Below are 14,970 nucleotides of genomic sequence, written 5' to 3'. Positions count from 1 at the left end.
GACCGCCGACGACGTTTTTTGAATCGTAAATTAGCGAAAATTATCTCTATCGAATAGAAGGATATTATGAGAAACGAAAATATGCCGGATCAATCGTTTTGACCGACGATTGACGGACCAAAAAGAGTTTGAAGAATGCTCGAGCACTTTGTTCTGGCGTTGACATAGAAAGAAAAAAAAAAAAGAAAATTTCCGTCGTTTTGTTATCTGCAAGACGAATGATTAGGCCCAGAAATTATTTGAGAATTTTTTCGTAGTGGGAGAATTGAATACTGACATATTACCAAAATTCTTACCAAAAACCACCAAAGCTCAATGCTCGAGAAGCTTATAAAATTTCAAGTCTGCATTCGCTGTGCAACAAGGGCAAACTTTTAACTAACTCGTTTCTTAAGTAAAAGTGACTATTCTCCAAGAACTTTGATATTGATAGAGAGACACGAAAGAAAAAGAATTGACAAAACTTTTGAATTACTTACTTAACGATACTTTCAAAGAAGCTCCGTTCAATTTCATCGTGCGCAAAATCTTAACGAGTTGAAAAAATTGATGAAAAAAAATTTACAAAGGTCCGCTACGGGATTTGCTTGTAACGTATGGGAAAGAATGGATTCTGGATGAAAAAGGAACGTGTACATGAGAAAAGTATAATAATAATTGTGGTTAAAAAGTAAGTCAAAGTTGAAAAGTAAATTGTCAACTGTGTATAATACACGTACCCACACACCTGGGCATCATCTCGGCAAAAATGTGCGCCAGGTGGGCCAGGCGACAAGCCAGTTCGATAGAACACCACCGTAGTACCAGGACGAGGTTCGCGTCGGTGGTAATCGTCGAATAAAAGCGACGCGAGTATAGGTAAGGTATATATACGGGCAGATGGCTGGCTTGCGGTGTGGCCATTAGCTAATGGGTCCCTAACGCTGACGTGAGCTAGAGCCGGTTCGACCAACGCTCGCGAATCCAGCACGATGGCCAATATCGCACCCAAACGTCGGTTCTACACTGCAGCCAAAATTCCCTCAGAAATTCTCCACCGAACGCGTACCGTCATTTCACGCAGTCTGACAATCAGCACTGTTGACGTGTAGGACTCCACGTTTTGTAAAAGACGTTCACACACCGAGTCGGTGAAGTGCGATGAGAAAAACTTCCGAAGGTCTGCAAAGTGATGGAATTTTTGTCAAATGTCAAAAGCTCGGTCGTACATGGTCTGGAACATCGTATTTTTAGTGAAGCTCTACCATTGAACTCGGCGAAAAGAAGCTTATAAAACAAACCAACGTCCTACGTCTCAATTGGAACATCACGACCGTTGACATGTGGTCTGTACATTTTATGGACGACGTTTACAGTCCAGTCACTGAAGTGCAATGAAGGAAACTTCCGAAGGTCTGCAAAGTGATGGAAGTTTTGTCAAATGTCTGAAGCTCGGTCGTATACATGGTCAGAAACATCGGATTTTAGTCAAGCTCTACCATTGACTTGGACTAAAAGAAGCTTATAAACCAACCCAACGTCCTGCGTCTCAATTGGAAGACCATGTGAACTTGTTACGAATGTATAAAAGTCATCGGTAGATTCGATGATATCCGTGCTGCACCTGGCGTCTTTTTGAGTTGTGAACAATTGATGGTAAAGAAGCAATAATGTCGATAATAGTGACGGAGTTCAGCGGACGGTTGGATACTTTCGAAAGTAGGTACGCGTAGAAGGAGAACTGTCAATAAACGAAGCGCAGATCGTACGTGGCCTGAATTAATACTCCTACGGTGTGTACAAATAATCCCAAAGCGTTCTCATGGTGCAATGGTGGTACTCGAAGCACATGCGGTGTAACAGGGGCTTGTTTTTGCCTCGTGTATGTGTGTGTTGCGTATGGAACGCGGCAGATGACGAGTTGTTATGGGTAGCTGGAGAGACGTTCCATGGTACTACGGTTCCATGGTATATGCTGTAACAACTTGTGTATAATATTCATACGCGCGATGCATGGTAGATAAGACAAATAATCCGGCATTATGCATTAGACCGGTCATAAAACATGGATGTGGTCCACACTGTACACCCTCGTTCACCGGTGCACGTTTATATTATACGCGCGACTCGTAACACATCTGCTGTATGAGATAACGCGAGCTGCTCGACTCACGAGCTGTTTACTCCACCCCCGGAATCGTCGTTCTCCTCTCTTTATCCTCTCAACCCCCTGTTGGAAGAAGGAGGGTAAAAACGTAAAATAAACAAATACGTCTATGAACCCACTTACGCTCTGTATGGTTCTCTAAACGTAAACGTTATCCAGATGCTGATCCACGCAATGCACAAGAGGATTCCTTTCTTTATTTACCTTGTAATCTCTTTCTTCCCTTTCTTGAAACGAGTGAAAAATCTCCGTCCCAGTTGCGAACTTTCCTATATATGTTACTTGTATATATATATTTTTCACTCGACGATATCGCGGTGATCAAAAATTACAAAGAACATTTTAGATATTTGTATAAAGGGATTCGAAGCTGATTGTTTTCGGGGAAAAGCAAAAATCCCCTAGAACTCGGCTCTCGTATTTCTACAACGGTCCTTGATTTTAATAACGGTGATTGATTTTCAGTAATGAACAATTATAAAGAACATTTGGGTTTTCGTATAAAGGGATTCGAAGCTGATCGTTTTCTGTCCTGATCTCACTTAGGGAAAAACAAAAATTCCCTAGAACTCGGCTCTCGCATTTCTAGAACGGCCCTAAATTTTTCAAGATGTAAGAAAAAATTCACGACCTCAAGACGTCGATTAACTGTTGACGTTTTTCTGACAATTAGAGAGGTAACGAGACGTCGTCTCGAAGTTACAGGCGTACCATTTTCGTTCTCGCGAATAAAGCAGTGCGGGCCATGGGGTATTTTTCGTCTGGTTATCTATTACTCCGATCTCTCCATTCCCTCACCCCCCGTATCCTTCACCTTTCATCTTTCATCTCCCACTTCGCAATCAACTTTTCCCTCTTTTTTATCCCTTATTTTCTCTCTCTCTCTCTCTTTTTTCTCAGCAGAAACTTGTGCTTTTCTTGCAGCGATTCGCGGTCTATGAAATACAACAGGTTGGGGAAAAATACAAAACAGACTTTCTACGCTTTCACTCGCTTCTCGTATTCTACTTATATATTATAGGACATAGTGTGGGTCCATGCATTCTCCTTTAATCGTGTAAGCACAGACGTTTTTCCGGTGCGATGTTTTCACTGTCCAAGAAAAACACCGAATGCATGCCTCCCTACGCGTAAATTATCAAACGGGCCAACTGCAGGAGTTTACACTTGCTACGTATAACATAAACATACAATTGTTTATGATTTACCGTTCAGAGAAGAAAAAACAAATAGAAAAAAAAATAAATAAAAAATATGAACAAATAATTGAGAACGGAATAATTTTAACCAAATATCTCCTTATCTTTTTCTCCGTTTGAAAAACCGAGATTTAAATATTGTCGTAACGTCTTTTCTACCGCCTTCTACCTCCTCTACTTTTTCGCCTTGATTTATTTGCTTACATCTTTTCACTTTGAAAAACCTGCAACACTCTTCTGCAGCTTTTTTGTTTCCGTTTGTTTCTTCTCGTGTATTATTTCACCGTTTACGTATAAAGTGCACACCGTCTATTAAGTCAAGGCTAACGATACTGCGGAAAGCAACACAGATGCACTTTATCTTTTAAAAACAATAATCTGTAAAATTTACAGTGGAAAAAAGAAACAGCCAATTAAAATTGTTATTCGTTTTTTCGTACTTACGCGAGAATTCAACGATTTTGTTGAATTTTAAGGGGACCCGCAAGTCAAATTTTATCCCTACCATACACATATGCTGGAAAGCCGATGATTTTTTCTTTTTCATGGTTTTGGATAAGAAGTGTGACGTCCCATGTCGGAAAATGATTGTACACGAATATACAAACCACATTACTGTGAAAGTTTGTTTACTTTTCTGTCTCACTTCTGCTACTTTCATTACTTCTAGAATTATATTTCATGATCGTAGACGTCATAAAACATGAAATTGAAGAGCTTTGGTAGTACGAAAAACGGCTTTTTAGTGGTTTTAATTTATTTAAAAACGTAAACGTAAACTCCTTAATTACACAAATGTCAACCAGACAATAATTCACTACAATCAGAATCCTCAGATTGTTTCAAATCTCCTTTCGACTATTTCGAACAACTTCGCGCATGGATTTTCCGACACTCTTGTTTGTATCAAAAAATATCAATTTCGAAAACAGCGAAGATTTTTCCTGAATTATTTTTCGTCACGGTGATGGTACATCATTTCTTGTTCAAAACCGTGTACAGAAAAACAAAAAAAAAAAGAAAAAAAACCAGCGACTTTGCAGCATATACGTATAATCGTAGGGCTAAAATTTCACTTGCGTATCTTAATTTGTAAAAATTCCGTCAAGAAAGGAAATAAGAAATGAACGGAAATGGGGATTACGGTTTATGTTAACGCTAGAATTAAGGTTTAGGGTAAAAATATTCCTTTCACCTCCAATATTGAGACTTTCAATATATATATATATATGTATACGTAAGGCAGCCACATTTCATCTCGCGAATATACGCGTATACAATATGAATACAGTTTGGAATGTATAACCGTCAGGAATATTCATCTTAACCGGCACACCGCCGACATTTATCGCCGTCAAGCCGCATAATACGTATATGTGTATATATATATATATATATATATATATGTACATGTGTGTGTGTGTGTGTGTGTATACACACGTACGTACTTATAACGTATGACGGAAAACGTGTGCCAGTTCCTGCCTCCCGTATCGGTAGCAATATGGCCTGAATCCCGGCTCAGCCGCATTCGGCTTCTGGAAATTCATCCGACGGCACCCTTAAAGGGCACCTTCTCAACCAAACCCTCGTCAATGCCTTGGAAAATCTAGAGAGCCTGGTGGAAAATTTTTTTTTCAAATACAAGTATTAATATGAATCGGTGAATGAATAACGATTGGCAGAGCGTTAGACCTCCACGGTGACAACTTACTAGTTATAGTCGAATGTATTTCCGGGATTTTCTCTGACTGAAATTTGAAAACCACTGTTGCAAATTCGGCGATACCTATGATTGGCATATTAGAAAGAGAGGATAAGTAAATTTTCGAATTACGAGTAGCGGCGTCCCGAGTTGCCGTGTTTAGTTTAAAAAGTCCTCATGGAATATTGAATCGACTAAAGTTAAGAAAAACATTTTTTATTACAACATTCTTCTTGTGTAATTAAATTTTTAATGAAATAGTCTTCTGTAGGGTAAAAGAAATTTTCCATAACGATAGCGAGTAATAACGCTGGCAAAATCGTCTGTGATGAATTTTGAAATTTATTTTCTTGGCAAAACTTCGAAATTACAAAAAAATGGTGGCTAAAATTTGAAAAACTTGGATAAATGGACGATATTTGTTTCATTGACGCAGGAATAAAAGATTTAATTTTTTGACACGGACGTTGGTTCGCCTTGTAGAGAAAGTTTGATATCTTTTTTTGAAAAACAGAAATCAACGTCGTATCTTGGAGCGTTTTTGAGTTGTCGTGGCAAAATTAATGAGAAAACGTTATTTAGAGAAAAACACAATTATGTGCGACTAAAAAACCGCTGATTTTCATCGAAAAAAATATCAGACAAATCATTTAGAAATAAAAAAAGAATTCGCATATTTTATTTTAACTAGTTTATAAAGTTGAATTGAATTTTTAACACATTTTCATCCTTTCTAGTCCCCCACCCCCTGAGCTTAATTATGCAAATTTTTCACTTTTACTCGCTCTGAAAACGTACGAAATTTTACGATGCGTTTTCCCCTCAATCCGGGTGTCGTCTAAAAGTGTTGTACAAAAAGGCAGCATCATAAATATGAATACGTTTACCAGAATCGTTTCAGGAACTGAGACCGGCTGCATATGGCAATATCCTTGCAAATTCAATCGGGAGTGATAGACAAACACGTGTGCACGCATGTGTTCGGAATGTAATATCGTTGAAATAACTGCTGTTTCGAGGATATTGTTTGGATGACATTATTCGGACCGGGTTGCTGCATCGCGTACGATATAACGGGGTTGGCGTTGCCTCTTTAGATCCGTAGATTCGGAGGGAACGAAATACGCCCGTCACATCTGGCATACCACGCAAATCTGCAGAAGCCCCCGTCAATTTCTTAAACTGTATACCAGCGCCGTTTTCATTACTTAAAAACCTCCCGAAAGGTATTCACGACTCGGTTCGAACCACTCGCGTCGCATCAAATACTCCCTTTTGCACTCACCCCCCCACCCCCCCGATTTATTCTTCCTTATCGCTACACTCCGATGTGGTCTCGCTTATTGCAGGTACGAAAGATGGATCGAAAATTGTCGGCCAAGGGAAAACCCCGACGAGTCGATTCGAATTAAGAATAAATGATATAAAGTAACCCTGTTATACCTAAAGTAATTTAATCTTTTGATATAAAAATTAGGATGACAAATTTACTAACAAATGCAAAATTTGATTAAAGGTATATCGAATTTAATTATTACCCCGACAAAATAATTTCAATTGATTAGAAAAAAAAAAAAAATTTGTGAAATGAAACTGAACGATTGTCTTTACGTCGTGATTACGAATACTGAACTCGAAATTCGAAAATTCAACGGCGTGAATTTAAGAGTTAAACGACGCGAAGTTAATCTTTCTCTTTTCTTTTTTTATCGTCATGTTCTTCTCGATTCGTAAAGACTTATCATTCGACGAAATCAATTTAACAAGTAGATATGTAAGGGAATTAGTTAATAAAATCCTAGCATTATATGTGTGAGGTAAATATGTAGTGCCCAATTTATAGCAACTGAATGAAATTACTAATTGAAACGATGAGGCAATTTTTCGTTATGACAGAGTATTCGTTTCATAAAAAAAAAAAAAATCGAGAAATCATATGTTTAATGAATCTAGTTTCTTTCATTATCTAGATTCGAACACCGGATGTTAATCTAAGACAGGAAATAGACCTGAAACGTTTTGATTAAACGCGATAAGGAAACATCGAGGATTGTCGTTGTTGGATATAGAATGTGTGTCAGGAGAACATCCGGCGAGGGTTGAAGGTTGAAGGTTGAAGGTTGAAGGTAGTATAGGTACACGTATACGTATCGTACGGAGGAAGGGTAGCCCCACTGCGCCGGGACGAAATCCAATATCGGTGATATTTTATTAGATCTAATATTAATTCCTTCATAAATCTGATCCTCACAATAGCGAAGGCTTGCCAGATTTATTGCCGGCTTCGTACGTATCGCATGTATGGCAGCTATGACGATAGTTTCACACTGCAAAGGATGTATCAACGTTTCTTTTGCGTACACCTTATACCTTACGCATCCTAGGCATACGGGAGAGAGAGAGAGAGAGAGAGAGAGAGATAGACAGACAGTCAGATAGATAGATAGATACATAGATAGACAGACATATTGATAGACAGATTTATGGATATATAGATAATTAGATAGACAGACGGATAGATAGATAGATAGACAGATATATAGATAGATAATCAATTGTTTTGAGTTCATTACCGACCTTCCTCGGTGAAACAAAAGAATTGATTACAATCAATGGGTCACTAAAATTCAACGGATAGATAGATCGATAGATAGACAGATAGCTAGATAGACAGTTAGATACATAGACAGACGGATAGGTAGATAGATAGGCAGATAGACGGACAGACATAATTATAGATAGACAGATAGATAGATAGATATATAGATAGGCAGATAGATAGATAGACAGACAGACAGACAGACAGACAGACAGATGGATGGATAGACAGATAGATATATATATATATATATATATATATATATAGATAGGCAGACAGATAGATAGGCAGACTGATAGATAGACAGAAAGGTAGGTAGATAGACAGATAGATAGATAGATAGATAGATAGATAGATAAGGTTTATTATGCCCATGCCAGTGCTTGGACAAAAAATCAGAGACACAAGTAAGAAACTAATTGCACAAGTATGAACACGTAAAGAAAAAATAGAATGTTAACAACAGAGGTGGATGACAAGTACGAATTGAATAAAGTAAAAGAGAGAGAGAGATATGAAGAGAGATGCGAGGGGGGGGGGGGGGGATGAGGGTCCACAGTTCGGATCCAATGACGCGGATGAGTACCTCGTGCAACACAATGCAACCACCCTCCTCCATCTCTGTGACCACCCCGGCAGATGTGCAATCCTCAATAAAATCCTAGCGTATAGGTACATATTGCCTTTGCAGTGCGTATAATATGAACATGGTCACCGGTCCAACCAGCCCGGTAACAATCCTGTCAGATGCAAAATCTGTGTATACCCAATATGTGATACGATACGTGTCGGAGAATATGTTTCAATTTTATGCAAATACGATTTATCATATTCCAAACCTACGTCTATCTTTAGACGTTTTTCCTTTATTACGCTGAAATTCTTATCGACTTTATCGAGATTTTGAGCGTGAAATAAATCGTACGTTGGCGAATAGAATGACCTGGTGGAATAATACAAGGTTTTCTCTCATCGTTATGATATAATTGCGAAGGCGATTACTCGCCGAAGATGTTACGGTATTATCAGAGAGTTGTTTATTATTCGTCAGGTGGCATGAAGTTGATAAGTAATTCAAAACAAAGCTCAAGGAGCTCGTAGTTGAATCGAGGGATGTTATGAAGGGGTTGATAACCGTGAGACTCGAGACGCGGCGCGTCGTCTGCACGTCGTGTTTCTTGCTTTGAGTTTGATCTGCGGAGCAGAAATGCGGAAGTGAGTAAGTAAGTGAAGGAAGGAAGTAAGGAAGGAAGTAAGGAAGGAAGGAAGGAAGGAAGTAAGATATACAACAGAATTAGGAAGAAAGTTGGGACGGGACGAACGATAGAAAGAGAAAGACGGATAAATTCAGTCGTATTACAAGTTTCGTCTCAAACAGAAGCTTGCGACTCGTCGTCCTTCTCTCCTCGCACAGCGTCTTTTGGTTCTTTGTTCGTTTCGGCTGGGTTAAATTGTTAATAAGACACCGTCACAAAGCCGAGTATATATGTATACATATACCTCGTACCTGCGATATCTACGTTTCTCTTTCACCTCGTCGACGTTCGAAAAAGGGCCGGGGTAGGTATAAATATGTAAGGTAAAAGGGAGTCAGGCTTGATGGCCGGTACGCGATAAAATATTAACGAAATATTGGGGCGTCGGCCCCGATGACGCTCCTGCACGGTTTCATCCGGTGTGTATCTTTTTTTTACCTCTGTAAGGGTGCGAAGCCTTGAGTCCCAATAAAAATTCAGGCGCGGTTGGGCGTTGTATATTAAAATGCGATTCGTTTCCGAGCTTTCGAGTTTTACCCTAGTGAAGAATTCGAAAAGAGAACGTTGAAGGAAATGCGAAACCGATCGGACGATTTAGAAATTGGGAATTTGTCGTACAGCGTTTTGAAAAAAAAAAAAAAGACAAAAAATGTTTTCTTCTTCACACATGTTTCTTGCTAATTTTTCTTTAAAAACTTTTTCATTCGTCTTCCAAGTCCCATCGGTTTCAGATTTTTCGTTCGGTCGTTTTCTCGATCATCGTCGATGAAGACCCTTTCCTTTTCACGGCGATCAAAAGTATCCCGAAAAAGTTCATTTTTCCGGTGTATTTCCAAGAAAAAGCTGTACCGTCCCCTTTGGGATACCCGAACGCCTGTTTCGAGCATCCGATAAAGCTCCCTGTGCAAGCTTCCTTTCACCCCTGGAAGCGCACGTCTACCCATAACTGCGACGGCATCCCATATTCCTCAGATGTCAAAATAAATTGTTTATTTTCAATTTCTTTAATTCACCGCCCTCCTCCCTCAGGGAAGAGGGGGTGGTGGACCGAAAGCGAACCTGTATACCTATACACATATATATATATATATATATAATATACAGGTAGCAGCGTTTGCAGCCCCGGGAACTGAATAATATAACGAATTTATTCCACCCGAAGAAAGCTCCAGGGATTAATTTACTTTTTTTCCGTTACTTTTATCACCGCTCTCTTCGTTTTCTTCTCTGTTCTTATCCCCCTTCCCATCCTTTCCAGTCTTCGTCTCTCATTTCCCCCTTTTTTTTTTTTTTTTCCCGCCATCCGCGTCGGTGACATGCATTAAAAATACAGACCTGAGAAAGGCTGTGCAGTTTGACAAGGAAATCGATTCTTTCAAGATTATAAATTATTATCGGTAATAATTAAAATTTTATAATTATTCGCGAGCGCGTATACAATAAAACGCAAAGAATTGAGAGATGAGGTTATAAAAGTTACCACAAATTCAATTCGTCTCAAACAAACACAATATTTTTGCAATACATGTATATATTTATAAAATTTTACACGATATCTGATTATAAATGCAACGCGAAAATCTTTTAAAAAAAAAAAATTCAGTTTCAGCGTGCAAATTCATTTAGAATTTCCCCATGTTGGTTGGAATTTATTACGCAACCGAGCGGTAAGTTTTATAAGCGCGAAGGATCGAATCGATTTTCGCAAAATCAAATCGAGATCGCGTATAATTACTTCTGAGTTACAGAGAAAATGCGTCGCATCTAAAGCAGAAAGAGTCCGTAATCGAGACTGGGTAAAAAAAAAAAAAATAAAAAAATCCCACCAACTTAATTCCTCGTTTAAAATGTAACATTTATAAAGGCTATTTGGTAACTGCGGAATACGGATCAAGAGTGAAGGAATTTAATTTCGCGATACCTTCAGCGAAGCAGTCTTTGTAAAATGACTGCGAAGGTGGCGGATTTTCTTTGTCAAATTAAAATTTTTACGACGAAGTTCTTTTACTGCCTGCAGCAGGGATGCAATATCAGATGAACCGAGTTTAAGTCCGAAAGTGCAAGTCGCGTGTTCGAATTTGCGAGAAAAAATTTGCCCCCCCCCCATTTTTTCACCTGCTTCTTTTCTATTTCTCGATTTTCGATTAAATCGTTTATTTTTTGCCCGATTAACCGAGTATGATCGATTATTTTTCCTCACAATCGGTTTTTGTTTTTTACGTCCATGAACGAGGCAAAATAAATACCAACTTGTGTGATTAAAGTGTCGATTATTATCATTGTCTTATTTATTAGAGCTATCTAGAAGGGTGAAAAAATTAAAAAAAATAAAATAAAAATCTTGACCTGTCCGTACGAGGGATTGACGTTTCTAGTGTATATACAGGGGGTTAAATATCCCGAAGGCGATTGCAGGGGGTGAAAAGCTCCCGTGGGATTCTGTGTCGCGTGTCGCGGGACGAGAGATCGAGATGAATGGTGCAGCGGAATTTCGATCACGCCTCTAATCGTCCCAATTTGCATACTCGGTATATGTAGAAAATGGGACAATCCAGTTATCCGTATTATTATTTTATAGACAAATCGGTTTAAAGAGCGTAACGCGCTTGAATAATGAGAGAGATTGATCGATTGATTGATCGAATGTTTATTTGTGACGTTTTAAAACCGCATGGAAAATTTAGAATATTATTAGAAATTAGGCGAAGAAATTACGATCAATTAGTCGAACGTACGATCTAGAATTGAGAGAGAAAAAGAGAGTGGTTTGAGAATGGATGCAATTCTTTCAATTGACGGGTTTGTCAAACGATTATAATTCATACAGTGTTGCAGGTATTGTTCGTTATTATAAGCTTGTTGAATGCTTCATTGAAGGAGCAATCTTGCAATAAACTTTACACAAGCAGACGCGATAGGCGATAAGACTTCGTTCAGGCAGTTTAAAAGCGCGTAAGATACGTAAGACGTATTATTACGTTTTATTGCATGTAACAAAGCTCTATGAAAAAAAAAAAAGATTTTTTTTTTTTTATTGTCCCGATTTTTCCCATCAAATTCGGTGTTTTAGAACGTAGAATTTACGAACATAATCATGATTATAGTAGATTGTTTCTAGTTTTTATGTTACAGTAGTATTGCAAGGGAGGGATGAAATTTTTTTTTCTTTATTTTATTTTTTTTTTGATAAATTTCAGTCATTAAAAAACAAAGAAATCAAACAAGATCGAATTTTTTATCTGAATATTGCTTTCTTGAGTCATATATATGAAAATTTCGATGAAACAAATGACTAGAGTAAATTTCGAAAAAGTTGCCCTTATTCTTAGGGTTGTTGACATCAAATATTACCAGGACCACTCAAATATCAATTATAACAAAACCACAGTTGACAATTGTAATTATTTCTATATTATTCTATATTGTTATTTCACGCAAAAATTGACTTGTAAATTGAATTTAAAATTTTTTTTTTTTTTGCCTTCTTGCTTGTCATTATCTTACAATTAGTTTTCCTCTCCGAAATCGACAAATTTCGAATTCACTCTTTGCAAACAAATACAATTTGTAATTATCCACCACGCGGCACTCTGTAAAAAGTTTGTTAAGGTTAAAAAATATATATATATATATATATATATATTCGGTGAAAAGACGAGCGTTTTACGTTATTTGGAAGATCGCGCTCAGTTGATTTATCTCTTTTTTTTTTTATATATATATATGTATATAAATTTGTTTTTTTGAATTTATGAATTATCGTGAATAAAAGATCTTTGTTATCCCTCGCATCAATCATAATGTCAATTTACGTCGCAAAGAAGAACCGAACTTTTAATATCGAATATCTCCGGTTGGCGTATCTAACGACTTTTTCATTATTAATTCAATCTCGTAAAATGGTTTAAACAATAATGTAATACGAATTCTTAATTCAGGCGAATAAGATTCTCGGCTGATACACTGTTGCGTTATCGATCGTGATCCGTGATTTGAATATAAATAAGCCAGGAAAGAAGTAACAATACAAGTGCTAAGGCGTGTTTCTCCGTAAATTACCAAAAAAAAAAAAAAAAACAAATAAAATAAATAAATAAATAAAAAGAATGAAAAACTGAAAAGAAAGTAACAAATCAAATGAGAACGCGATCTTCCGCAAAACGTGCAACGCTCACCTTCTTTTCGCAAGAAAAAAAAAAAAAAAAAATCCCTTCATTCGACCCGAACAAACTTTTTACGACGTGCTACGGTGAAAAATCGCGAATTGTTATTTTTTTTCTCTTCGCTCAAACACCCTAATAATAACGCGTACCAAATGAATTCGTCGTTTTCTTTTCTCTCTCTCTCTCCTTGTCATCCCTTAACGGTTGTTCGAAAAAAAGAAGTAGAAGAAGAAGGAGAGAAAAAAAAAAGAAAAAAAAAATAGAAAAAAGAAAAGCTTCTTGCGAGCTTAAGTTATAAACCATCGAAGAACGTTTATATCCGTATTTTATTCGTTCACGTATGCATGTATGTACCTACCAGGTATATATATATATATATATATATATATATATATATATATATACACACAATACGGGATTCTCCGAGGTTTTGTTGAAGACGCGAAGAGCGAGGGGAAAGGAGGGAGGGTGGGGAGGGAGGCGGAAAGGGGAAGACGATGTGATTGTACGCCAAGTTTCTTTTGACGTGAAATTAATAATAAAAATGAGATTTGGACCGGAGTTGGGGGTGGAGGGAGAGAGTGAGGTGGGGGGAGGGTGAAAGCGGGGTAGGAATTCTCCATGTGTATAATAATATTCCCCGGAGCAAGTGGAATTAAAAGACGACTATACACGCGCGGGGTTCCTCCTTCCATTCTCTGTTCTCCCGTTTCTTCACATCTCGCAAAAATCTGTCTCTCTCTCTCTCTCTCTCTCTCTCTCTCTCAATCCGTGTCGTCGTACATTTTCTCTTCGCTTGTCGTATGTATTATAAACTCTTTCCTTGTGCAGTTTATGTTTTTAGTTAATCAGTTTTGATTATGACGATTTGTATTTGAGATAGGAGAAGGGACAGAGAAGGAGAGAGAAAGAGAGAGAGAGAGACGAGCTTAGATCGACGTAGTTCAATAATATAAGACGTGTAATGACTTTTTAAAATTTTAAACTGAATATAGTACCGAGAAGACAAAGACTTCGTTCGTAATCTTTTTTATGAATTTTACTCTACTTTTTTAGTTAAACTAGGCTTTAACGTCAATTCATCGTTGCACGAGCGTTAAATTTTCGCAACAGTTGCAAGAAAATATAGCAACAGCGATCGTAATGAGAAAGAATAGCAACGGATACTAAACTTTCCGGTAACAGCTAGAAAACTAATTTTCATTTTCTACCTGGAACTATATTTTTCGATTGTTGTAAAATATGAAAATAGTTAAGGACCGAGCGATAATCGGTAATAAAAATTTCTCCCAATTACACCGAAACGAAATCCTAGCTCGTATAAATTATATTTCACGGATAATTTTCTCCTCACTCGTTGTTTTATCTCTTTTTTCTACCTATGTGTGTTCTTTGTTATTCATTGTCTGTGTTTTTAAACCAACAGGCTGAGTTTGTTAGTCCTGCGACGAGTAGGATACCTTTTATATTGTGAAAATGAAATAACGAATTTAAGAAAGAATGGACGTATAAAATAGAAGTTCCCAAAATCATCTTAAATACTCAATTTCTCTCTGTGTCTTCATCTTATTTTATCGCGTAGATTTTAGAATAATCTAAAATCAAAGTTATACGTATAAGACAGATCGGTTATTATAAGAATCTTTGACGGCATTCGATAATTAGGGGTTGTTGTTTTCTTTTTTTTTTTTGTAAAGCAGTTTTCGAAAATTTATCCAATCCTCTAGCTGCATAGATATTCAATTCATATTTTCAAGCGTTCTCACGAAGTTGCAATTCTCCACGGCGAGCACATTCAACTGCAGATGTTGCTGGATAATGTGGCACGTACAATTAAAAACTTTGGCAAAATAATTAATTGTAGAAAGTTTATAAACGCTGTACAACGCGATGTGGATTAAT

The 14,970-nt window shown here is 37.4% G+C and overlaps 1 protein-coding gene across 4 annotated transcripts in view; it reads right to left on the bottom strand.

Moving 5' to 3' along the window:
* LOC124211547 (discoidin domain-containing receptor 2) overlaps window positions 1-14,970 on the bottom strand; it is a 95,796-nt gene that overhangs the window by 72,623 nt on the left and 8,203 nt on the right. The window contains exon 2 of one of the 4 annotated variants that reach the window (XM_046610717.2): window positions 4,794-4,963. The exons of the other annotated variants lie outside the window; for them this stretch is intronic. The gene's annotated coding sequence lies outside the window, so the exon portion shown is untranslated. The remainder of the gene's footprint in view (window positions 1-4,793; window positions 4,964-14,970) is intronic. 4 annotated transcript variants of the gene reach the window in all.

The sequence above is a fragment of the Neodiprion pinetum genome, chromosome 2 (genome assembly GCF_021155775.2).
Source record: "Neodiprion pinetum isolate iyNeoPine1 chromosome 2, iyNeoPine1.2, whole genome shotgun sequence".
Lineage (NCBI taxonomy): Eukaryota > Metazoa > Arthropoda > Insecta > Hymenoptera > Diprionidae > Neodiprion > Neodiprion pinetum.
Note: the sequence above shows the minus strand (reverse complement) of the source record. Positions and strands in the feature narration are given on the sequence as shown.